A 27435-nucleotide genomic window follows, 5' to 3' on the forward strand; every position below is an offset into this window, starting at 1 on the left:
GTCCCTGCAATTGTGCTGTTGATATGTGTCGTCGGTGGCTCAGACAGATAGAGCGACTGCCATCTAAGCAGGAGATACCGGGTTCGCGTCCCGCTCATGGCACACATTTTCGGCTGTCCCCATCGAGGTATATCAACAACACCTGTCGGCAGCTGAGGGTTTCAATTAATTATCATTTATTCTAGAGAAGCTTCACGGTCATCAGTGGTATCTGTTCTTTCGAGTACTACCTTCATACATTTAACCTGAGTGTTAAAACCGCTCAAAAAACTGCTTTCTGAAATAACCGATTTTTAGTTTCCTGTTCCTACTATTTCCTGTAGTAAACGTGGAAATCGAACAGAGGTTGAAAACTTTTGACTCCCCCACTTTCAAAATACACAGAATGAAAATATGAAATTAAATACATAAATTCAAGGTAGCTTAGTTTGTCCACTGTTCACCGCTTTTCTCAAAAAATGATAAGTAGTTGCAAACTACAAAAAAGCAGTGTAGTCATAGCTAAAGGATGAAAACTGAGAGTGAAGAACCCTCTGTTTCATGTTAATTATGCTACAAACAGATAAAAATATATTATGCAGATAATGGTAACTGTAAACTGCACTGATCAGCGAGAACATTATGACCACCGACCTACTGTCAGCTTTCATGGATCCAGTTCGTACAAGGCACCATGACGGCCAAGGAGTATCGTACACTGGTTGCAGACCACTTACATCCTTCATGACGATCGTATGTGTATTTCACGTTGATTTTTCAACAAGCTAATGCGTCAAGTCACAAGGCCAGGAGTGTGCTGGAGTGGTTCGAGGAACATGGTGGCGAGTTCCCATTGATGCACCGGCCGCCCAACTCGCCAGATCTGAAGCAGTCAGAACACATCTAGAGTGTGATTGAACGTGGAGTCAGAGGCCATCGCTCCCTCCACGAAACTTATGGGCATTAGGTAACTTGTGTGTGCAGCTGTGGTGCCAACTCCCTCCAGCGACCTGGAGCACTCCGTGTTCAGGCCACAAGTGGCCCATCGGGACCATCCGACGGCCGTGTAATCCCCAGCTGAGGATGCAGATAGGAGGGGCGTGTGGTCAGCACACCGCACTCCCGGCTCCAGCGACCTACCAAGGCCTTATTGCTTCCATTCCCCGACGCGTCGCCGCTGATATCAGGGACAAAGGTGCACATACTGTCTATTAAGTAGGTCATCATAATGTCCTGGCACATCAATATATGAATGAATTATTAAGCTTTAAATTTTCTCCTTGTATGATGCAAGTTTGTTGTGCCTCGCCGGCCGTTGTCGCCGAGCGGTTCTAGGCGCTTCAGTCCGGAACCGTGCTGCTGCTACGGTCGCAGGTTCGAATCCTGCCTCGGGCATGTATGTATGTGATGTTCTTAGGTTAGTTAGGTTTAAGTAGTTCTAAGTCTAGGAGACTAATACCCTCAGATGTTAAGTCCCATAGTGCTCAGACCCATTTGAACCTTTTTTTTTTTTTTTTTGCCTCCTCACGTTCTACATCTTTAATCAAATGGGCACTGTGCTTCACTGACACCGCATTTCCTTAAGGACTTCCAGACTAGGGATGGTGTCATTCCGTAATAGATGTTCGACGACAACAGCGAAAAAGTACCATGTAGACAAGATGCGGCAAGTCCTGCACACTATATAAACAAGTACCATCCAACAGTCCACGCCACTTGTTCGCAGGTACATTATTCTGTCAGCAATGCTGAACCAATTCTTATGCCATATGTTTGTTGTTCTTTTATGTCAGCATTGTTATTAAAATGGCACTGATCGCTCTTCCCACTTTCTATAATAACGCAATATTTCAAAGCAATAGAAATCTTTCGAATTCAAACAACCCGTTCTTTTAAATGTTTATTTAAAAACCAAAAATTTTATTATTGCTGCTGTGGCTAACGGATATTTCGTTTTTTTTTTTTGCCAGTTCTTAGGAAAAAAAAGAAAAAGAAAAGAAAAACACCAATTACAACCGACACGAAACAAATGCCGAAAACTACTGGCCGTTCAGAACCAAAATACCGGTTTCGGCTGTAGCCAGTCGGTTTTTCCCATCCCCAGCGTCCAGTGTTCCCAGGGTTCTCGTCACCGAGCGAGCCGCCAGTCACCCTCTACATCGCCTGAAACCATCACCCAGCCAACCACTCTCCTCGCAGCCGAAGCAGCAGGCTCCCCACCCGCTCCCTTTAATTAAGGCACGACCGATATCGAGCTTAACCCTATCTCCAGAGCGTAGTCTACATCTACATCTACATCTACATCCATACTCCGCAAGCCACCTAACGGTGTGTGGCGGAGGGTACCTCGAGTACCCCTATTGGTTCTCCCTTCCATTGCGGTCTCGTATTGTTTCGTGGAAAGAAAAATTGTCGGTATGCCTCTGTGCGGGCTGTAATCTCTCTGATTTTATTCTCATGGCCTCTTCGCGAGATATACGTAGGAGGGAGCAATATACTGCTTGACTACTCGGTGAAGGTATGTTCTCGAAACTTCAATAACAGCCCGTACCGAGCTACTGAGCGTCTCTCCTGCAGAGTCTTCCACTGGAGTTTATCTATCATCTCCGTAACGCTTTCGCGATTACTAAATGATCCTGTAACGAAGCGCGCTGTTCTCCGTTGGATCTTCTCTATCTCTTCTATCAACCCTATCTGGCTCTGAGCATTATGGAACTTAACTTCTGAGGTCATCAGTCCCCTAGAACTTAGAACTACTTAAACCTAACTAACCTAAGGACATCACACACATCCATGCCCGAGGCAGGATTCGAACCTGCGACCGCAGCGGTCGCGCTGTTCCAGACTGTAGCGCCTAGGACCGCTCGGTCACTCCGGCCGGCTCAACCCCATCTGGTACGGATCCCACACTGGTGAACAACATTCAAGCAGTGGGCGAACATGTGTACTGTAACCTACTTCCTTTGTTTTCGGATTGCGTTTCCTTAGCATCTTCCAATGAAAGTCTGTCATCCGCTTTACCGACGATCAAATGAGCCGTTCCAAGGGGTGTAAGATACAGTCGCTTATTGAAGTGCACTGCTAGTCGCAGGAGCATACAAAGTGCCGGGCCGGGCGAGGGTAGGTGGGCTCGTTACCAGGGGCAGAGCGCGCGCTGCCCGCTGTGCGCAGGTAGTCCGCCGGCGGCTACCTGGCGCCGCGGGGGTCGCCCTCATCAGCCGTAATAAACTGCACGCGGACGCGGCCCGGCCCGGCCCGGTAGCCGCCGCATCGCATTCCGCCGCAGCCGCCGCCTTTGTCACTGCTCGCGCCGCGTTTATAGGCCGCAACATTCGGCATCTGGACGGAGCCACCCCTCGCCTCCCTTCCCCTCCGGCTGACATTCCGGCCGGCTACCTGTGCGTTCGCGCCTCGCGGCCCGTTCCTGCCGGCCGACCGTTATCTAATTTACCTGTGAAATGCTCCCCGGGTCGTTTGGCTCCGCAGCCAGTCCCAATCATAAAACGTCCGACAAGTTAACACGGGATGGGAGGCAGAGATTGTCCCAATTATACACCTCATTAACGCTGCTTCTCCGAGAGCCAAATGAAGTGCGTGCTTGCTGGCTCTGTTTCTTTTAAGTTCCTGACAGTCCTCGTACACTAATCTGCTGCCGCGTAATAAATTGAAACACTAATTCATCTCAGTCAGAGTGAGAAAGTCATCAATAACAGAAATTTTAAATGATTACGATAATCTGGCGTTTTACAATCACTGTACGGAATGTGCCCATTTCCTTGTTATGCCAAAAGCCTGATGAAAAATTTAAATCTCCTGGAAAATATGAGTGACTTTACATTCTTCTAAATCTCATTCTCTCTCTTATCCTACGGAAACTTAATCTACAATTCTGTCCTTAAATTAAATACTCGTCACTGCAAGAAAACAGTCGAATGAGACAACAAGTTTGCTGTTACCAGTCAGTGTTTATTTACATTTACGGTGCGTTTCGGAGGTTTAAACTCCATCATCATATGAATTTGCATGTGTTAGTATGCCACATGTGTGTGTCGTGTTACGATTTTGGGGTAGGTTGTGGCTCTGTCTCCAGTGGTGACAGGTTTCATTTTCTGTTGTAACACATCACATGTAAACTGTCGCATGTTGTAAACTTTCTGTGTTACGTCAGAGAAAGTAACCTGTGACCACCGGAGAGGGTCCCACAAGATACCCCAGCATCGTAACACAACACACACATATATCATACTAACATATGTAATCCATCTGATGATGGATGTTTAAACCCTTGAAACGTGTCATGGGTATGAAGAAACACTGACATAGTATATAACCCCAGATGGACGGAGAAACAGACAGAACCAAATCATAGTTTAGTCAGGTGGTAGTGCTTGTATGACGCCGCAGATCTGCAGAAGTAGGCCTAAAGCCGCGCTTTGCCGTAAGACTTGCCTGTGCATTTTGGAACTTCTTTGAAAATAGATTCCAGTTAGTTCCAAGCTTAACTTAGTTTCACTCATTGAAGGACTGAAAGTATGAGTGGTTTTGACAAGTCTGATAAATTTCCCTGAAAGAAAGGAACATTTTTGTAGCGCTTTCATGTTTGATAATTTTGGTTATTCCAAGGTTGGTGTAAGAAAAAATGGTTCAAATGGCTCTGAACACTATGCGACTTAAGTTCTGAAGTCATCAGTCGCCTAGAACTTAGAACTAATTAAACCTAACTAAGCTAACGACATCATCCATGCCCGAGGCAGGATTCGAACCTGCGACCGTAGAGGTCGCTCGGTTCCAGACTGTAGCGCCTAGAACCGCACGGTCACTCCGGCCAGCGTTCGTATAAGAAATTGCAACAATGTACAGATAACAGTCCATTGTTGACAGCAGTCTGAGTTGGTCAGTGAGACGACTGCGATGGAAAATATGGAGACCGAGTTCTGTGCAGCTATTAAGCACTTTCACTAAAAAGACTGGACTGCCACTCAAATCGAAACAGAACTCGATGAAGTTCATGCGGACTGTGCACTTTTTGGTTAATGAATTTAAACATTATGGGATAAGCATCGAAGACGAAGCGCACAACGATCGTCCAACTAAAGTGACCTCAAAGGCAACCACTGACAAAATCAATGATGGTAATGCGAGACCACCGAATAAAAATTCGTGAGGCTGCTTAGTCTGTAGGCATCTCAACTGAGCGAGTGCGTCATATCTTGCATGGAGAACTAGCTTTGAAGAACTTGTGTGCGAGTGGGTGCTGTGATTGCTGACAGTCGACGAAAATCGCATCTGTCACAACAGTATCTGGCAATGTTTAATCGCAATGCACAAGACTTCTTGCGTTGATTTGTGACTGTGGATGAAATCTGAATCCATCATTACACGCCAGAGTCAAAACGTCAGTCAAAACACTGGGCAAAGGCTGGTGAAAGAGCACCGAAGAAGACAAAGACCATCTTGTCACCTGATAAGGTGTGAGATTTCCAAGCAATAATCCTTATAGATTACTTGGAAAAAGGCAGAACTATAACTAGATCTAATTATGTTTCATTGTTGTATAGCCTGAAACTTGCGTTGCCTGAAGAAAGACCAAGGTTGGCACGCAAAAAAGTGCTGTTTCACCAGGATAATGAACCATCACACACATTAGCGATGAAATTGGCGAAAGTGCGTGAACTGGGCTTTGAGTAGGTTCCTCATCCAGCCTGTTTACCATATCTAGCCCTAACTGACTTATTCATGTTCCCTAACTTTAAACTTTGGCTTGCTGGGAAGAAATTTTCATCATATAAAGAAGTGATGGTTGCAGTAAATGAGTATTTAGTAGTTTTTGATAGAACCTATTTTCCCAATGCGATCGAAAATCTGGAGGGTCGTTGGACAAAGTGAATATCCTCAAAGGGGAATATGTCTAGAAGGAAGGCGAGTTATTTACGAAAGAAACATTTCTTCTTGTTTTTTCACCAGACTCATTCTGCCACCCTCGTACTACATGTGTGATTTTATCATTCATCGTCCATGTGCTGAACTGACAAAATGAACCCAAGCGCATTATTTGTTTCATATATTTAACTTGTTATACGAAACCAAGGCACTGGCTTTAGCCTTATACGTTTTAGCTGCTACCGGACGTTTCGCTGATATCCTGAAACGGCTTGCAGGAGCAGAGGTAACTGTCGAGTTCTTCAGCTAACAGTAGAGCACCGACGCGGCAACGAGAATGTCCACAGCATACACATCGTGATGGTGCAGAAGAAGGGGAAAAGCTTCACCACAATAGGAAGAAAGATTAAAGTTTATCGTGCTGACAATAACGATGTCATTAGTGATGGACATCGTTTCAAAGAAACCTTCTCAGTGTTTTACGGAAATCACGTAAACGTTTCTCGCTCCTATTATCATATTCACTCACCCGTGACCGTATTTATTACTAATTGTGATGCATCTCATGTATCGTAAGCTTTAGTCTAGTTTTATTACGTCAGCAATTTCTTACGTCTCTTAGCGCCTTTGAGTTGGTACTAAATTCATGCTTTCACCTACGGCTGTAGCTACGCACTATTCTCCATGCGGATTACGTTCTTAAAGTAGTAAACCTTTCTCGGATTTAGCCATTCACTTCCAAACTGATGTCAGTGAATGAGCAGACAACTTACAAAATTTCAGTATCTTTAGACTGCACTGTCGTTAACGATAAAATATTGAAAAGAAAAAGTGTTTTGACTACGCCATATTGGAACCAAGGAACCACGTACAAGATGCCTACTTTGAAAAAGGACAAGAACAAAATAATTTTTCTGATCCAAATCACGCTCCACTCCCGTTACAGTGTATCAAGTCTCAGGATAACTAAACAAAAATTTCGTTGATATCAACGCCAGCTCTCCACAAAAGCTTTACATCAAATGAGTCTTTCTTTTCAAGCCATGCCGCAAAGTATTTTTTGTTGTAGCTCAAGGGTGCGTACCATCAGATGGGAAAACTTTTGAAATGTTGCTTCCTTTTGATGTTGCTGGTGTCGTGTAACACCTAATTATCGTCGGCTTCATCAGGATCTCAGTATTTCTCAGACGCGGCCACCCGGTAACGGCGCAGAGAGGGCAGTTAGGTGTCAGTCCGCCATCCGCTATCCTCCTCATGCGTCGCAGGTGCAGCAACAGCCCTTAAGGGACACCTGCAGACGTGAGATGGGGAGGCCGCGATACAGAGAGAGCTGCATTCCTGCGGCCGCAAAACAAACTGCCACTGGCGAACGGTGGCTGCGCCGCAGGGGGCAGAATCCTCGCCTCCCCCACCTACCGGAGGCGGACGTGCCGTTAATTGCCAGCATCTCCAGTAGTCGGCCCCGAACTCCATCTGTAAACGTGGCCGACCGGCTAGAGTCTGGCATTTATCAAAACCGATTTTCTGACAGCTCATTTTTCATTTTCTGGTATTTATTTTTCTTTACTGCATTGCTGCCCATCAGAATTTCATTGTCAGGAAGGATGGCAAATAGCAAAATGTTACTTACTGTGCGTGAACAGTATACCAGGGACAACGCATGATGAAGTTTGTAAGTGATTTTGGAGAGTTCTGGGGGGGGGGGGAGTTAATTTAGCAACTGTGCCATAGAACTGTGCTTGGATGAAATGAAAGATACGGATGCGTCATTACATGCTGTTCAGGTCAGCGTCAGAGTTCTATAAGAGGCGACCGAAAAAAGTTTCGAATGCTGTACAGTCCAGAACCGGTATGCCAGTCAGGCAAAATGGCCGTGAGCATTGAGTCCATCATCTCACCGACTCGCCAGGTTGAAGATAGACTATTGCGTGAAGAAATCCTTATGTTGATACTGCACACCCTCACCCGACTGGAATCGTTGACCCTTCGAGGCCATTTTTTAAGAAAGAGAATGCATGGTAATCACATGACGAGGGATCAGGACTGTAGGGTGGGTGATCGAAAGTCTTCCACTTGCGTTGACTTAACTTCTGTTTGGCCCCCCTGATCGAACGGCGTCTTGTGTCTTTCGCGACCAGCACGGAACTTCAACCATTCCACAACGGTGGTTATCGACAGACATGCTGCCCCATACACAGCCTTCATTGTCCGATGGTTGTCTACCAGTGCTTGTCCTTCGGCAGCCAAGAAAAGAATAATAGTACGTTGGTTCCGTCTACGTCCATTTGGTAATAACGTCGAAATAGTCACCGCATTCATGGCACGCACATTGGAAAGACATGGATGCCACAGTAATCCCCTGTGTACATGTCTGTGTTTACACTGAAGAGCCAGAGAAACTGGTAGACCTGCCAGATATCGTGTAAGGCCTCCGCAAGCACGCAGAAGTACCGCAATACGACGTGGCATGGACTCGAGTAATGTCTGAAGCAGAGGTGGAGGGAATTGACAGCATGAGCGCTGCACGGCTGTCCATAAATCCGTAAGAGAACAAAGGCGTGGAGATCTCTTCTGAACATCACGTTGCAAGGCATCTCAGATATGTTCAATAATATTCATGTCTGGGGAGTTTGGTGGGCAGCAGAAGCGTTTAAACTCAGAAGAGTGTTCCTGGAGCCACTCTGTAGCAATTCTGGACGTCTGGGGTGTCGGATTCTCCTGCTGGAAATGTCCAAGTCCATCGGAATCGACAACTGTCAGATTCGTATCTAGACGTATCAGGGATCCCATATCACTCCAACTGCACACGAACCACGCCATTACAGAGCCTCCACCAGCTTGAACAGTCCCCTGCTGACATGCAGGGTCCACGAATTCATGAGTTGATCTCCATACCCGTGCACGTCTATCCGCTAGATACAATTTGAAACGAGACTCGTCCGACCAGGCAACATGTTTCCAGTCATCAACCGTCCAATATCGGTGTTGACGGGCGCAGGCGTGTTACGCGATTGGGCCTTCGGCTCCGAAAGCCCATGTCGATGATGTTTCATTGAATGGCTTGTACGCTGACAATTGTTGATGGCCCAGCATTGACATCTGCAGCAATTTGCGGAAGGGTTGCACTTGTGTCACGCTGAACAATTCTCTTCAGTCGTCGGTGGTCCCGTTCTTGCAGGATCTTTTCCCGGTCACAGCGATTTGATTTTGGATGTTTTACCGGATTCCTGATACTCACGGTACACTCGTGAAATGGTCGCACGGGAAAAATCCCACTTCATCGCTACCTCGGAGTTCTGAGTTCAGTTCCCGTGCTTGAAGAAAAATAACAATGAATTAAGGATGAGTGCCCCTTTTTGCAAGGACATATTTTACACCCAAACATGTTTCATCATACTTACGGTATCCTCTGTGGGTTTTTATTATATTCCTGAAATACGTACATGCCGGTTATTTCTAGGTTAAGAAATATGATAAATCAGATTTTGTTGGCACTGAAATTGTATGTGCACTTTACCTTTTATTTTATGTTGTGTGTCCTGTGGCTGTCAACCAAAACCAGCCACAGATCTGAATTAGTACATCATGTCATCTTAAAACATGACGGATGTTACAAAATTATCTGCATTGAACTTTTCTTGTTTAGTGTCCGCTCTCTAAGATTATTATGGAAAAATTCGTGGTATATGCCACTTTTTGGCCCTAGCACTGTAGTATTTTGCTAGTCCTTAGCTGTAACGAGTTTGTTTTGATGTACCAGATGTGTTTCGTGTAGTTGAGCTGAACCTGTGGACATCGATAAAAGTTTTGTGAAGTATAAGTCCGGCTAACTATTTCGTGTACTTTTTTATTCATGGATTATCTTTCATATTTCGTCAGTGTTTGCTCTTTTTTTCTCGTGCTCGTTTGTAAATACGCGTCGTGTTATGTTGCTGTAGCTTGGACACACGTTTCACTGCACAAATTTCCGGCTGTCATTTTTTTACTGTTTTGTTTTGGTTTGTCGTCCTCGAACCTTAGATCTGTTCCGTTTGTTTTCATTCTATGTACGTGTGTGTGTGTGTGTGTGTGTGTGTGTGTGTGTGTGTGTGTGTGTTCAAGAGGAATGAATCCGCATTGGGTCACCCGTAACTGGCCTGCTGACCAACATCTTTCTTAAACATCTTGAAAGCAAAATATGTGAAGAACTAGCCAAAGCAACACAAATTAATATATTGGTACTGTTCTGTTGATGACATAATTTGATAGCTGGATCACATGACTGGATACTAGAAGTCCGCCCCGATAGCTGAATGGTCAGCGTGACGGACAGCCGTCCGAAGGGGCCCGGGTTCGTTTCCCGGCTCGGTCGGGGATTTTCTCTGCTCAGGGACTGGGTGATGTGTTGTCTTCATCGTCATTTCATCCCCATTCGGCGCGCAGGTCGCCCAATGTGGCGTCGAAAGTAATAAGACCTGCACCAAGGCGGCTCGACCTGCCCCGTACGGGGTCTCCCGGCCAATGACGCCAAACGCTCATTTCCATTTCCACTGGGTAGTAGAGTTACACAGAGTCCTCAACACTGCTCATCCAAAAAGACTATTGATCCTTGAAACTGAAAGAGAAAAAAAAGTAGATTTCCTAGACATCACAATACAAAAAAGAAAACTACAAACACCAGTTCTCAACACCCGTCCTTCTTTCACTATTACTGGATAGTTACTCCTTGACATTATAGTTGTACAGTAACGGATTTCTTTTCCTGTGTATGTGTAGTATGTTACATTTATTTACGTTCAGCGTCAATGTCAGTACCTGCACCAATCATCAATCCGTTGCAGGTCATTCTGCAAAGTGGTACTGTCTTTCAGTTTGCTACTTTCTTAAAGTCAACAGCATAATCTGCGAGCAGTATGAAAGACTTTCCGACAATTCCCACTAGAGCATTCACCTACATTTATATACACTTGATGCCAGTTTGACGTTTCTTGTATCTCATTTATACGACGTTGTAATTTTAATGGTCAGTCAGTGTGAGGATTGGTTGGGAGAGGGGGAGAGGGAATGGCGGCAGCCTGTAGCTGCTCTTCAACAGTACAGATTTCTTTTTAAATATAATAGGGATAGAAATAAAATATTACATGACGGAAAATGTATAGATGATATTTTAAAACAAATTATACGGATGTGGAGATTTAGGCTCAGTCTTGGTCACCAGCTCCGAGCTGACTGCTGAATGGTAGTACATCAAAAATTGGAAAAATGTAAGTCAGGCATGGGTGGGTGGTTTATGTATGAAGGTGGAGAAGGAAGTATGTTAGATTCCTTTCTAGGACTGAAGTAATGGTACAGGATATGCAGCAACTTGTGAAGGAGATTTGGTGCAGTAGTGCTGCAGATAATGCATATGGTGGAGTGGAAATGAGATCAGACAAGCGTATCTAGGCAGGAGAAAGGAAAATGGGAGAAGCTCTGAGAATATGTAGTGTGAGTGTGTAGGAAGACCCACAGATGATCGATACTTAGTGCAGGGATTGGCCGTTGACCCTTAACATAAAAAAATGTAACTTATTGGGAATAAGCAGAGGGAAAGACTCGTTATCGTTTGATTACACGATTGTTGAATAATCACTGGAGATACAGAATTCTTCTTCGCTCAGCAGCGGAGTGTGCTCTGATTCGACACTTCCTGGCAGATGAAAACTACTTTACAGATACGGACAGGTCCCAGTTACATTCCAGTAGACATGTGTAATCCGGCAGGAAGTCTTAAGCCACTGCTGATAGTAACATGTGTTAAATATCTGGGAGTAAGCGTAAGGAGCGCTTTAAATTAGAAATACACAAAAAACTAACCGTAGGAAACGCTGATTGCAGATACACTTATTGGCCTCAGGAAGTGTAGTCCACCAGCGGAAGAGGTAACTTAAAACCCTAATTCGACAGATGTTTCAGTATTATTTGTCGCTATGTGTTATTCATGGGATACGACAGATGATGTAGGGAAGACCCGAGGAATAGGAGAGCGTTTCGTGGCAGGTACATTTAGTAAGTGTAAAAGCGTCCACGGATGTGTGTAACTAATTCCAATAGCAGTCACCACACGAGAGGCATTGTGGATTACGAGATGATTTACTGTTAAAATTCCGAGAACGTATATTCCTAGAAGAGTGAACAGTATATTACCTCCTCCTGCGAACATTTAACGCGAGGATGATGAAAGCAAAATACGAGAGCGCGCATTATTCGCGAGTGAGGCAGGAAAGGAACGAACTGACAGCGGTGCACAAAATACCCTGCACCACACACCATAAGGTGGCTTGCGAAGTATAGACATAGACATAGGTGTAGATGGAGATGTGACAGCCTGCGTGTCTAATTGTCGCAAACTACTGTTTGTACCTGTGTTTACACGAATACTTTAAAGTTATTGAAATAATTACGAACAAAACAAATTAATTTCTGAGGTTAGAAAAAGACTTTGTCAATTTTGTGGTTCTGCTTGCGTTTAGAGGGCTTCTATTCTTCCTGAACCACGAAACGAATTTGTCCACTTTCTTTATAGTCTTGAAAACTTTTGGGAGTATTGTTTTCTCAGCTTATTGAGGAACTTGTACATTTAGTTTCTATTGTACGTTGAAGAAAACACTAAACAATGCCGGCGAGAAAACCGACCCTTGTGGTGCGTCAGCAGATAACGCTTGAATATTTTCCTTCAGTTGTGTCGTAATCGTTTTTCCTTGTAGATAACCGTCCAGTAAGTGGATGTAGGACTGGGGAATGGTAGTCAGGGTCTATGATTTGCACGTCAGTTTTTCTTGACATACTTTATCATAAGGTATGTACCAGTAGGGGAAAGTGGCTGCTGTTGATTTAGAGGAATTCCAGCAGTTCGTAGCATATTTAATCATTCGTATAATTTGCATTTCTGCTCATAGTTGCCTCAGAAATACGAATTGTTCTTTCAGCCTTATTCTCCCGTTTTCGGTGAGTGGTTACTGGATTCGTACTAATGTTAATGTTTTCAGTACCTTGCTCATGGTGTTCAAAAAAGTTGATTCGTCTGTAGTTCGCTGCGAGTCTTAGGCCGTTGGTTTCGGCATTGGTATGATCGAGTTTTATCCATCACGGAAGGGGGAAAGTGAACTGAAAGCATTTGTAATAAATCTCACAAGGGGAGGCCGCCAATTGTGAAATTCAGATTCGATTCATACTGCGCATAATAAAAGCTCGTGGCCAGAGGTGTAATGTGGCAAAGCACCAAGATGCACTTCTCAACCATTGTCGAGAAAATCGACAGTTAAAAGAAACCGTTGCGGTGAAGTACTCTCGACGATTAATAATTTTCTACAGCGGTAAGCGCTCGGGTTCGTAATCCGAAGGTCGCCGGATCGAATCTCGCGCCATGCAATTTTTTTTATTATTAGTTTTTTGTAATTCAAATATATATATATATATATATATATATATATATATATATATATATATATATATATAAAGTATTAATGAATTGCTTATGCATGTTGGTGAAGGCGGATCGGTCTCCAATTGTACCGCCTCCATTTTTCCGTCTTTTTTAACAGGGTGTACCAAAGCTCTCCCGTCCGCACTGATTTTCGACAATGTTATAAGTTGCGCTAGGGACCGCATCTACCTTCTTTCGAAGTTAGCAGGCAACTACGCTGTTATGCGGCGGCTCGTTTCGGCCCATTCAACATCTGTCATTCAAGTGTAACGAGCGAGTAACGGAGTTTATATTTCATACCTGCCACAGCAAATTTGTGTTCGTGGGGTCTCTATTCTAATTCGAACGTTTGACTTACGCTATACGTATTCGTTTCAGAATATCGTTTCTACGTCTTCCGTTAACTATACGTGGTTAACATTATGAAGACAATTAATAACATTTGTGAAATACAACTTCGTTTGCGGAAAACATAATGATGTTCGAAGTCGCTAGTTTTTCCACAACAAACGACTTTCAACAACTTATTATATGCATAATTGTTGCAACTGATTGCCGGGAATGATATATATTTGAATTATGAAAAACAAATACTAAAAAAAAAGGGTTGCATAGGGCGAGATTCGATCCGGCGACCTTCGGATTACGAACCCGAGCGCTTACCGCTGCGCCACGACGCTACATACAACTATTAATCGTAGAGAGTATTTCACCGAAACGGTTTTTTTTAACTCGATTTTCTCGACAACGGCTGAGAAGTGCATCTTGGTGCTTTGCCACATTACACCTCTGGCCATGAGCTTTTATTATGCGCAGTACGAATCGAATCTGAATTTCACAATTGGCGGCCTCCCCTTGTCAGTGAAAAAACCAACGGTTTCCTCGGGAGATATGTCTTTCCATCTTCATTAGTTATACGGTCTAAGTCCGTCGCAGAAGTTCCTTTCCTATTCTGGATAACTTTTTGATTTCGACGTGTATTATGAGAATTGGTAGGCTAGCTTGTCTCCTGAATGCCATCATAATTCCTTCGTCGTTTGGAATTCATAATTACTTTCAGCTAGGTTTTGGGCACATTTGGTTTCTGGCCTCCTCCTTACGTAGGTGTAGTAGCAACCGTGACGTCACTGGTACTCACACCATCACCGTACAAAGCAATATTTTCGTTCCGCTTCTGCCACGTCCGTTTCACCTCGAAATGACTGGGTTCCACACGAGTGCAAATTGCAGTCTTTATTCTTTCTTCTTCTCCATTTCACCCTGTTTGGAGTACGATGAGTCAGTCATTGCCCCGCGAGGTTTCCCTCCTATATTTCAGGTGTTTCTTCGTTGTGTTTGACCTTATTCTTCTCTCCTCTTCCGAGATAATAGATTTTGACTTTATTTTAAATTTGTCTTACAAACTAATTTTGTCGTGTTTAGTGCTATTCGAGCAGTTCTATCGAGAAATGACTTCTCTGTAATTTTTTATTCTCTTAGTTCCTTTTCAATTTCCGTAACCTAGATTTCGTTATGCGATTCTGGAATAAATAAAAAAAATCGTCTAGCTAGTCTATCAGAGTTCATTCTGAGAAGATATCTACAAAAATTTAGTCCCCTTTTTCACGTAGTATCCGGGAGATTTTCAGCTCCTTTTTAAGAATTGCTTTCTTGATATGTACTGTCTAATGATCTTCAAGTTTTGCTCCTACGATTTTCGCTAAAATTTTATTTGTTTCAATGCTAATTGTTCTATTTCGCCTACGTGATTCATGGTTAGGGTTTTTCCTGGGCACAGTGCTTCTGACTTGATAATTCTTTTGTAATGCTTAGCCGTCCGGGGTGACCGAGCGGTTCTAGGCGCTACAGTCTGGAACCGCGCGACCGCTGCGATCGCAGGTTCGAATCCTTCCTCGGGCATGGATGTGTGTGATGTCCTTAGGTTAGTTAGGTTTAAGTAGTTCTAAGTTCTAGGGGACTGATGACCCCAGAAGTTAAGTCCCATAGTGCTCAGTACCATTTGAAGTATTTGTAAAGATCAATTTTGGAGTGTGTGTGTTCGTAGCTTATGGACGCTCAACGGCGAGGTTATTAGTACCTTAATTTTGGACCGGCGTGAAAGTTATTTCTTTTTGTACATCTCTTTTGTCATTTGGAAGGGCAGTTCAAGTTTTTCCTGCATTCTATTTGCTTGTGTTCCGTTGCATTCAAAATAATGTATTTCCCCACACTTTATTTTCTTCTACTACTTCTACTTTCTGTTCTTGTACTTTTAGTTATTTATTTGGGTCTCTGCTGTTTGTCTCGATTTTAGTTTTCCCAAGGAAAATTTTAAGACCTGTTTCAGCTGCTCGTTTCTCAAGCTCAAGGATGTGTTCCTTTACTTCCTTCATTTTTTCAACAAACAAGGCCAGTTCATTTACAAAGGCAATGCAGCTGATTTTGAGATTTCGTCTTTCTGCAACGCAGTGTTATTTCACTCTATATTTTTATTCCATTCTCTGATTACTTTCTCAACTGCACACTCCAACAATAACGGGGAAAGCCTGTCCCTTTATTCTACTTCTGGTATTACTTCGAGTGGGTTTGATACTTCATCGATTAATTTAACTTTTGATAACGTGTTTGTAATAGTAACTTTTACTGTGCTATTTCCTTTCTTATTCAGACCCAGATCTTCTATTACTGATATTAAGCATTCTCCATAAATCGAATCACATGCCTTCTTGAAATCAATGAAGGAAATTACGTATATCTTTGTCCTTTATTTTTGGATTGCAATATTGTTTCTGAGGTTTAGTATTTGTTCAGAGCATGATCTACCCTTTACGAAGCCTCCCTAGTACACCCCAAAGTTGTGGGTCCAATTGTGGCTCTGCTGTACTTAATAGGACTTTTGAAGGAATCTTATCAGTTATATCCAGCAATGATATTCCTCTGTGATTTTTTGGGCCTGTTTGGGAGGGTGTATGCTTTCAATTCTAATGGTATTCCTCCATCTTCCTAAATTTTATTGAAGAAAAGAGATTTAATGCCATTTTTATTAGCTTTCTTCCATAGTTCAGCCACTATATGATTTTCACTAGATGCTCCATTTTTTTAAAAATTCTGGAATGACCTTTTGTATTTCATAAATTGTTTGTGGTTCTGAATCGAATGTACCAGAATTCGTTTGGGGTAATTTAAAATTTTTCAAGAATGGATTGACAATCCAAGAGTTTCTCATTGTATTCTGATAATATCTATAATTTTCTACATTTTTGTGAGCAGTGTTCTCATTAGCATCTGGAAATTAAGGGGTGGGTTGTTTGTATTTTGATACTTTTATATGAAAGTTCTATAGAAGCTTTTTGGTTTTATTTTATTTTATTTTATTTTTTTTTTTTTTTTTGTAAACTCTGAGTCAATTTGGAGAAGAGTTTTGTTTCGTGTGCCTCCTTAACTTATTTTATGTTTTTAACTTTTTTCATATTTTCCTAAGTGTAATGAAATTTAATCTATTTTTATCCATTTCTTGTGATTGGCATTGTTGGCTCCTTGTTTTCTTGTTGCAGTGTATGTGTTGCATTCCATCGACCACCGTGCATGTTTTCTAATTTTGGTTTAGGATGGTATTTGTTCAGTTTAGTTAAGTATGTTTTCATTTATATTTTCTCAGCTTCGAATCTAGATGTTCGCTGCCATCCCTCTGAAGTCGCCTGAACTTGGTATATTATCCGTGCTGTATTTCCAACCTTTAATTTGTTTTGTTTTCTATTTGGGACGAGTTTAAACATGATTTTAGGCAGATAATGATCCGAATCCAAGTTGGCACCCCTAAGCACTCTAACATTCATAATTTCTTTGGGAAATGTTTCTTAATTACTACATAGTGAAGTTGGTATTTGGAGAAGCCCATGCTTATTTTTCATAATGCTGCATATTTCAGAATTGGATTTTGCATCTGGTGAAGATCTGTTATTATGCCTGTATAAAAGTTCTGTTAGTATAATGCCATTTATGTTTCCAACAATTTTCTTATACTTTTTTCTTTGCCAGTCCGTGCATTAAAATCACCAAGAGTGATGATGTTTGTTTCTGGACGTTTGTAAATAAGGTAGTCTGGTTGGTTCCAAAAGCTCTCCATTATTATCTTATTTTTTTCTATTGTCTCCACTTATGGGCAGATGAGCGTTAATAATATTGTACATTTTGTTTGTGCTTTTAAATGTGAGACTTGAGATTATTTCTGATTGGGAATATCGAATTAAAATTTTTTGTCTCTAATAAAAGCTGTTCGAAGATATGGTACATGTTTCGTCATTCTCTTTCCTAATTTCCCTTTGTATATCCTCAAATCTCCTGATTCAAAATTATCTGTGGCTATATCTCGTTTATTATAAAACTGTTATCACTATGTTGTGATTCTTTAATGTGTCCATTAATTTCTTAAGTTTTCATGTTTCTAATAATATATTCACATTAAAGGTTGCTGAGTGTAATGGTTGTTTATTTTTCATTTTGCGTGATTTTCGAAGACTCTCCTGTTTGTCTCTGCGTGGTGTGGCAGTTTCCCCAGAATCCGAATGTCTGCTTACATACTTTCGTACAGTGGGTCATTCACCTGGGGTAACTTATTTTTCACTAAACACTTCCATGATCCATAAAAGTTTTGTTTGTAGTGACCCTAAGGCCACAGTTATTCAAAAAAGATTGTAAATCAAAGTAGTAGTTTTTCTGCTCTCTCTGCCGTTGGGAGGTTCTGTTCTTCATCAACCGTTAACACTGTTGGCCGCTTTTCACGTAGTAAACTTGGGCAGGGACTCTATAACAGGGTCTTACTAGCAAGGTAGGCCCTGGTTTTTTTAACGAGGTTGTTACTCCATCCTTTCCTACTTTTCCATCACTTGTGAGATGGGGCCCCAGGCTTTGCACCAATAATAGCAGAGTTGTGTCTTTATTCATTTTATATAACAATTACATATATAGTTCTTTTTGTTACGTTGTACCTGAAACCGTCAGCACTCATGATGAAAAAGTGCCGTCAAATGCAATATTATGTCTAAGCAGGTTCAACTTTTGCCAATTTTCCTGCACCGAGTAGTCATAGATATCTCTCCCACTCATTCCTGCATTAAATCATGAGCAGACATGACTCAGTGCTGCTACCCCCACCTTCACTCAGTATTTTGTAGATAGCGGGAGTTTCAAGACCACATTATCTATTACAGGCCTCATTAGCTGGCGTAGTTTAGGTGGAAGACTGAAGACTAATTTGATATTATGTCTACCTGGGAGATGGTTAATCATCGCATGCAGTATTTGTTTGTTCCTATAATCATTCTCATAGAAGACATTACGGAGATTCCTCATGGCATATTTTTTAGAATGAGCGACAGCTTCTGCTAGGTGGACTGATGCCCTCAGAACTGTTTGCTTTTGAGCTGGGTGGTGTTGGCTGAAAGTGTACGCATAGGGATCAGCATCAAAGAGTTTTTTCTGTTACACCCCATGCTTGAGACGTCTATTTCGTATTCGGCAGAGAAGGGCGTCAAATGCAAGGCAGAGCCTAGATGAACAGCAATGGTGTGGAGGTGGCTCTCTGGAGAAAATTAGGGTGTGTTGCGATATTTTTTACATCGCCCACTGGTCGTCTGCTAAGATGTGCTCCTCTCCACTTCTTCTGATGTCCGCCGCTGAATCCCGACAATGATCTGGCATCGACCAAAGTCCACCAGCGGAACTGTATGGTCTGCCGTCGACGGACATCCATCCGCGAAATCTATTCAGACCGCCACCTACCGAAGTCCGGTTGTGAATGTTAAAACTTGGCGTTCTTGTACACTCTACACCCTTTTTTTCGGTCAGAAAATTGTCTGTTGACAACAGCAAAATTACAAAACACTATTGTCCAATACCCCCACATGAACCATGGACCTTGCCGTTGGTGGGGAGGCTTGCGTGCCTCAGCGATACAGATAGCCGTACCGTAGGTGCAACCACAACGGAGGAGTATCTGTTGAGAGGCCAGACAAACGTGTGGTTCCTGAAGAGGGGCAGCAGCCTTTTCAGTAGTTGCAAGGCCAACAGTCTGGATGATGGACTGATCTGGCCTTGTAACAATAACCAAAACGGCCTTGCTGTGCTGGTACTGCGAACGGCTGAAAGCAAGGGGAAACTACAGCCGTAATTTTTCCCGAGGGCATGCAGCTTTACTGTATGATTACATGATGATGGCGTCCTCTTGGGTAAAATATTCCGGAGGTAAAATAGTCCCCCATTCGGATCTCCGGGCGGGGACTACTCAAGAGGATGTCGTTATCAGGAGAAAGAAAACTGGCGTTCTACGGATCGGAGTGTGGAATGTCAGATCCCTTAATCGGGCAGGTAGGTTAGAAAATTTAAAAAGGGAAATGGATAGGTTGAAGTTAGATATAGTGGGAATTAGTGAAGTTCGGTGGCAGGAGGAACAAGACTTCTGGTCAGGTGACTACAGGGTTATAAACACAAAATCAAATAGGGGGAATGCAGGAGTAGGTTTAATAATGAATAGGAAAATAGGAATGCGGGTAAGCTACTACAAACAGCATAGTGAACGCATTATTGTGGCCAAGATAGATACGAAGCCCACACCTACTACAGTAGTACAAGTTTATATGCCAACTAGCTCTGCAGATGACGAAGAAATTGAAGAAATGTATGATGAAATAAAAGAAATTATTCAGATTGTGAAGGGAGACGAAAATATAATAGTCATGGGTGACTGGAATTCGAGTGTAGGAAAAGGGAGAGAAGGAAACATAGTAGGTGAATATGGATTGGGGGACAGAAATGAAAGAGGAAGACGCCTGGTAGAATTTTGCACAGAGCACAACATAATCATAACTAACACTTGGTTTAAGAATCATGAAAGAAGGTTGTATACATGGAAGAACCCTGGAGATACTAAAAGGTATCAGATAGATTATATAATGGTAAGACAGAGATTTAGGAACCAGGTTTTAAATTGTAAGACATTTCCAGGGGCAGATGTGGATTCTGACCACAATCTATTGGTTATGACCTGTAGATTAAAACTGAAGAAACTGCAAAAAGGTGGGAATTTAAGGAGATGGGACCTGGATAAACTAAAAGAACCAGAGCTTGTACAGAGATTCAGGAAGAGCATAAGGGAGCAATTGACAGGAATGGGGGAAATAAATACAGTAGAAGAAGAATGGGTAGCTTTGAGGGATGAAGTAGTGAAGGCAGCAGAGGATCAAGTAGGTAAAAAGACGAGGGCTAGTAGAAATCCTTGGGTAACAGAAGAAATATTGAATTTAATTGATGAAAGGAGAAAATATAAAAATGCAGTAAGTGAAACAGGCAAAAAGGAATACAAACGTCTCAAAAATGAGATCGACAGGAAGTGCAAAATGGCTAAGCAGGGATGGCTAGAGGACAAATGTAAGGATGTAGAGGCCTATCTCACTAGGGGTAAGATAGATACCGCCTACAGGAAAATTAAAGAGACCTTTGGAGATAAGAGAATGACTTGTATGAATATCAAGAGCTCAGATGGAAACCCAGTGCTAAGCAAAGAAGGGAAAGCAGAAAGGTGGAAGGAGTATATAGAGGGTCTATACAAGGGCGATGTACTTGAGGACAATATTATGGAAATGGAACAGGATGTAGATGAAGATGAAATGGGAGATACGATACTGCGTGAAGAGTTTGACAGAGCACTGAAAGACCTGAGTCGAAACAAGGCCCCCGGAGTAGACAATATTCCATTGGAACTACTGACGGCCATGGGAGAGCCAGTCCTGACAAAACTCTACCATCTGGTGAGCAAGATGTATGAAACAGGCGAAATACCCTCAGACTTCAAGAAGAATATAATAATTCCAATCCCAAAGAAAGCAGGTGTTGACAGATGTGAAAATTACCGAACTATCAGTTTAATAAGTCACAGCTGCAAAATACTAACACGAATTCTTTACAGACGAATGGAAAAACTAGTAGAAGCCAACCTCGGGGAAGATCAGTTTGGATTCCGTAGAAACACTGGAACACGTGAGGCAATACTGACCTTACGACTTATCTTAGAAGAAAGATTAAGGAAATGCAAACCTACGTTTCTAGCATTTGTAGACTAACAGAAAGCTTTTGACAATGTTGACTGGAATACTCTCTTTCAAATTCTAAAGGTGGCAGGGGTAAAATACAGGGAGCGAAAGGCTATTTACAATTTGTACAGAAACCAGATGGCAGTTATAAGAGTCGAGGGACATGAAAGGGAAGCAGTGGTTGGGAAGGGAGTAAGACAGGGTTGTAGCCTCTCCCCGATGTTGTTCAATCTGTATATTGAGCAAGCAGTAAAGGAAACAAAAGAAAAATTCGGAGTAGGTATTAAAATTCATGGAGAAGAAATAAAAACCTTGAGGTTTGCCGATGACATTGTAATTCTGTCAGAGACAGCAAAGGACTTGGAAGAGCAGTTGAATGGAATGGACAGTGTCTTGAAAGGAGGATATAAGATGAACATCAACAAAAGCAAAACAAGGATAATGGAATGTAGTCTAATTAAGTCAGGTGATGCTGAGGGAATTAGATTAGGAAATGAGGCACTTAAAGTAGTAAAGGAGTTTTGCTATTTGGGGAGCAAAATAACTGATGATGGTCGAAGTAGAGAGGATATAAAATGTAGGCTGGCAATGGCAAGGAAAGCGTTTCTGAAGAAGAGAAATTTGTTAACATCCAGTATTGATTTAAGTGTCATGAAGTCATTTCTGAAAGTATTCATATGGAGTGTAGCCATGTATGGACGATAAATAGTTTGGACAAGAAGAGAATAGAAGCTTTCGAAATGTGGTGCTACAGAAGAATGCTGAAGATTAGATGGGTAGATCACGTAACTAATGAGGAAGTATTGAATAGGATTGGGGAGAAGAGAAGTTTGTGGCACAACTTGACCAGAAGAAGGGATCGGTTGGTAGGACATGTTCTGAGGCATCAAGGGATCACCAATTTAGTATTGGAGGGCAGCGTGGAGGGTAAAAATCGTAGAGGGAGACCAAGAGATGAATACACTAAGCAGATTCAGAAGGATGTAGGTTGCAGTAGGTACTGGGAGATGAAAAAGCTTGCACAGGATAGAGTAGCATGGAGAGCTGCATCAAACCAGTCTCAGGACTGAAGACCACGACAACAACAACAATTGTCCAATAGCAAGTTTTCCCTTCAGCATAAAGAGTCTTGCTAAAATAGCACGTCACCTTCAGACGCTGATCGTGCCACTAAACTCTCCACCGCTGCTAAAAAACGTGAGCACCAGCTCTGTGCTCGTGACGTCACGCTATAACAAGCCATTCACATGTCTTCACATCCATGGAATTAGCCTTGAGAGAGGACGAGTCACTCTCACTATTGTCCACATTCAAGGGTACAACCTAATGTTGATGTTTCAACCAAGACAACGTATTTGTGAGATGACTGGAAGTTTTCTGCATGAGCAGGCATGATGGAAGCGTGTACGTTCTCGATGCTTGTTGGGTTTTTATAGTGACTCTCCTTCGAATAGTATTTTTTTGGAGTTGAGAAGTAGCTGTCAGTTTAGCCATTTAACAGTAAATCTCGCAGTGGATGCTTGGCGCTTGAAAGCCATGTGCGGCTGTTAGGGAAAGGGTCATCTCGAAGCATTTACTGGGGACAAAATGCTGGGCCCAAGAACTTCTCCCATGATGTGTAGTCAATGTGTTCGGTCGATGAGGTGGAAAAATGGTCTGCCTGGATTTACCTGTTAGGTGCCTCCTGTTACAGCAGTGGGCAGGAGCGTGAGAGAAATCTAGGTCACTCAGCCAGCGCATTATAACAGTGTCATAAACGCCGTTGATGAACAGGATTCGAGGCCATAAAAATTCGCGAGTGCTCATCGTCGGCCGCATGATATCAAAGAAGCCACCAGGTGATTTCGTCCCTCGGCCTAAGGAGATTTTTGGGAAGCGTCAGGCGTTTAAAACAATTTTGGAAGACGACTCTGAAATGATCGACGTTGGTACACAAAAGTACTTCTCGTAGTTTAGCCAAGGCCACTGGTTAGATATGCGGTAATGTTCAAGCTGTCCACATAACGATTACAGGGAAACTCAAAATAAGGTGCTGCCTATAGTGACCATAGAAATAAACAAGTCAGGAGCGGAACATCTTCTCTCTGCATAGGAACCTGTGAGTCAGGGATCGGTCGCTTCTCCTCAAAAGAGAAGAAGAATATTGGTAACTTAGATTAGGATTGCCTGATGAGTAGAGCAGACAAGTTGGAGGGGAGACATAGAGCTTGTGGAGTCTTGTGATTGATGTGAGCCGGCCGGAGTGGCCGTGCGGTTCTAGGCGCTACAGTCTGGAACCGGGCGACCGCTACGGTCGCAGGTTCGAATCCTGCCTCGGGCATGGATGTGTGTGATGTCCTTAGGTTAGTTGGGTGTAATTAGTTCTAAGTTCTAGGCGACTGATGATCTCAGAAGTTAAGTCGCATAGTGCTCAGAGCCATTTGAACCATTTTGACTGATGTGAAAGACTTGTGCAGGCAGTTGTGGGAGTGCATAGGCAGAGTTTACTGAGGTTTGATGGGAAGTGAGGAAACGACATGCTTGGTCTTCCAGTTCAGATTCCTCTCTGCAGTGGGTCTTTGGATTCAGACTCCAGTCTAGAGAGGATATTGGTCTTAACTTTTATTATGAGTGGGATGCAATTGGGACATTTGTCCAGAGTGTGACTCCACACTGTGTCTGGTCTTGACTAGGAAGCCTGTGCTGAGGACTTTGCTGTACCAACAGCTTAGACATCAGGCATCTCAGACAGTTCACTGTGCTAAAGGGTGTCCAATTCATGACAGGCCTGCCACTCTGATGTTTGATCTCCTTGTGCACACTGCTGTATAAATGAATCAGACCGGTCCATGGCATGAGCGGCAAACGGGAGTGTCACACTCTGGAATCTGCTGAGATTTCTGGGATCTGTTAGAGAGTAATTGCAAACCATCTAACAGACCACCGGCCATGACTCTGCATATTTCAGGCCAGTGATAGGGAATTACAGGCGCCCACATCGCTGCTCCACAGATGTCTGAACCATGACCATCACTTGAGACAGCATCGCACATCGAGAAAACGGATATTGTATTGCTTCTCCGGGATGTTAGGGCAAATTAGATCACAATCTCGCCACTTATTCTCAGCTGCAACAACGTAGTATAACAAGAAGTGAAGAATAAATCCATCTAGGTCTAATCAGCGTCAAATAATTTCAGACTGCATTATCCATATCTTGAGCCAGAGTAAATAATTCAATCAGAATAGCCTTAATCTTTGCCAACCAGCCACCACACAGAGTTGTTAACAGTTCGTTGTATATTTGTGCTGCCATCAGATCATGTTTCTTTTTTTTTTGTCATCATGCTTAACACGCATTTCTGTCCAATTTTTAATCAATAAACTTGTGTCATTACTTTTATAAAAGATCAATCCGGTATTAATGAAATGGTGATCCTGTCATTATTTTTGTCAATTATTGATAGGTGATTAATCATTAATACTACTTCCACATTCCAGTTCATTTAGATTCTGATAACTGTGATAATATCTAATGCAGCCCAACAACAATAAACACAGGCAGAGGGAAAAATCAATTTAACGATCACATGAGGCCGTCAGTCAAGTGCAAAGTTTATTAGTTGAAGTATACCGCAAGTACAGAGTAGTCTTGCAGCCTCACATCAGAGCAGAGGGCCTCTGGAATTAGAAAATACTGCTGAAAAGGCTGGCCTATTATTTATGCACCACGTGTTTTGAAGAGCGGCCTGTGGGTATCTACAAAGTCAGCCTGCAAAACTATAGAAAACAGTCGTTGCCTCCAGCTCAAGGTGCCTCTCCGCGCAATTGGCTGCCAGAGGATGTAAATCAGACAATGCTTGGCAGCATCCCGGGACACTGCAGCAGTCCCAGACCCACAAAGTCACTCCCTGTCCTCTGTCCATTCTTCGTAACATTTTCTGCTCACCTATACAAGCTCCAGTGTGTTGTGTTTTCCAACATACTCTAGAGCATTCAGAAATTAATAATCCCTTCATCATGTTAAAGAAGGGAAATTACATAGGGTATTTGGCTGTTGTCCAAAACCAATAACAAATCTTTTCTTATTGCAATCCCCACCCTTCACTTTCTCTAAATCACTACAACGATACCAAAATTCATGAAAAAAAGTGTGCAAATTTGACTTCCATGATTCATAACACCCCCTACCTACGTAAATTTTTCACTGTGAGTCGCCTGATGAGTTAGGTAAAGGGGCAGTGATAAGAAAAATTTTGCGGCCACAACCCAAAAGATTTATGTGTAACTGTCTGGCTTTTTCGTATGACAGTCGAGAGTGTTGAGTATTAATGAATCTACTGGCTCTGCTAACCTTACTGTGTAAGCAGCAATTAATTAAAACATATAAGAAAATCATTAACTCCCGAGGAGACCTGCCTAAACTTAATCTAATGCAGGAGTGAGTGCTTAAGTCATTTCCTTTAGAATTAGGATATGCATTAACGATAACAATAAATAACGACTTATATTCCAGCAGATCAAATACAAACAAATCTTCTTTCACAGGTCAGAGTAAATATTACGTTAAACACCATAAATTCTAAATATTCTGATTGAAGGTCCCTATATATTCTGTAACTAATATATATTTTGCATTCAATCGATTGTGCTCTACAATTACAACGTACATATAAAAGTCAAAATTTTGTAAATAATGTCAACATTAGATGCAGCTTAACTGAAATTAACACTGATAATAAGACGCAGAGAGTCTGAATATTATGAAGTCACAGGTTTGTCAAACAGAGTAAACATCACATGTTAACATATAATCATAGAAAACTTTCTTACATCTACGCATGTTTTCAGATTTCTGAACAGTTAAATGAATATTACATAAAGTGACCCCCGTAAGATTGTCTGGTTTATGTACTTACTGAACTACTGTCTGTCAAAACATAGAGAGTATTCGTGACAAAGGAAAACAAACATAGAATTATCATTTTTAAAGATTGAATGTTTGATTCCTAACATGTGTAGTTAGCACATCCTCAAACATTGATAATATAAGACTTGAAAGAGTAGAAGAATAATACAATAAAAATCCATAAGACATTGATATTACAAAATCCACATAGCTGAACTGAGTCAGACCCTTTAGATAACTTCTTTATTTACCTTATGTGCGCACTGGGTTCACAACCGCCACACGAGCGTTGTGGGGTCACTTAAGGCACAATTTACTATGGGAACGCAAGCAGAATATTTTGAAGCAGCCACTTTATCATCGCTCGCTGCAGCGGTGTGTCGCAACTCGTGGGAAAAGTCACTGCAGAGGACAGTAGATGGACCTCCTTCCAGTCTCCTTGCGGTCCAGGGAGGGGTGACAGTGATGCTGTGCTCCTTGTCCATTGTTGCATGTCCAGGAGCAAGCAGTCATTGGCATTACCATAGTTACTGCAGATGTAACTGGTGCTGAGTTATTTGTTTCTTCTACTGTATGCTGACAGTGATGCCTAAATGCTCCTTCGAGCTGAACGGGAGGTTTTGATGGACTTTGATGGATGAGCATTCTGCTACCCAGTTTCGAATTCTGCTGATCTGGGCCGCTTCCCACGCACGATAGCAGAAGGAAGTTCTCGTTATGAGAACAGAAATTCTTGTTGACTTTTGCTGCCTAGCCCAGAACTGCTTGATGGTGGAATCTGGCTAATGGACACTGGCTTTCACCATGAGTATTGGACAGTGTGTCACATTGTGCAACTGACAATTTGATTCAAGAACAGCATGTGGCAGAAATTTGTTAAATGTTGCCTAACATCAGCTTAACCATTTCGAAGTGCTCTCATAGATTACGTGAATCCCTTGCTGTCATCACTTTACTGCAGCAGACTGGTGTTTACCTTGTGCGCCATACCAGTCAAATGGTTCAAATGGCTCTGAGCACTACGGGACTTAGCATCTGAGGTCATCAATCCCCTAGAACTTAGAACTACTTAAATCTAACTAACCTAAGGACAGCACACACATCCATGCCCGAGGCAGGATTCCAACCTGCGACCGTAGCGGTCGCTCGGTTCCAGTTGAAGCGCCTAGAACCGCTCG

Source organism: Schistocerca serialis, chromosome 2 (genome assembly GCF_023864345.2).
Source record: "Schistocerca serialis cubense isolate TAMUIC-IGC-003099 chromosome 2, iqSchSeri2.2, whole genome shotgun sequence".
NCBI lineage: Eukaryota > Metazoa > Arthropoda > Insecta > Orthoptera > Acrididae > Schistocerca > Schistocerca serialis.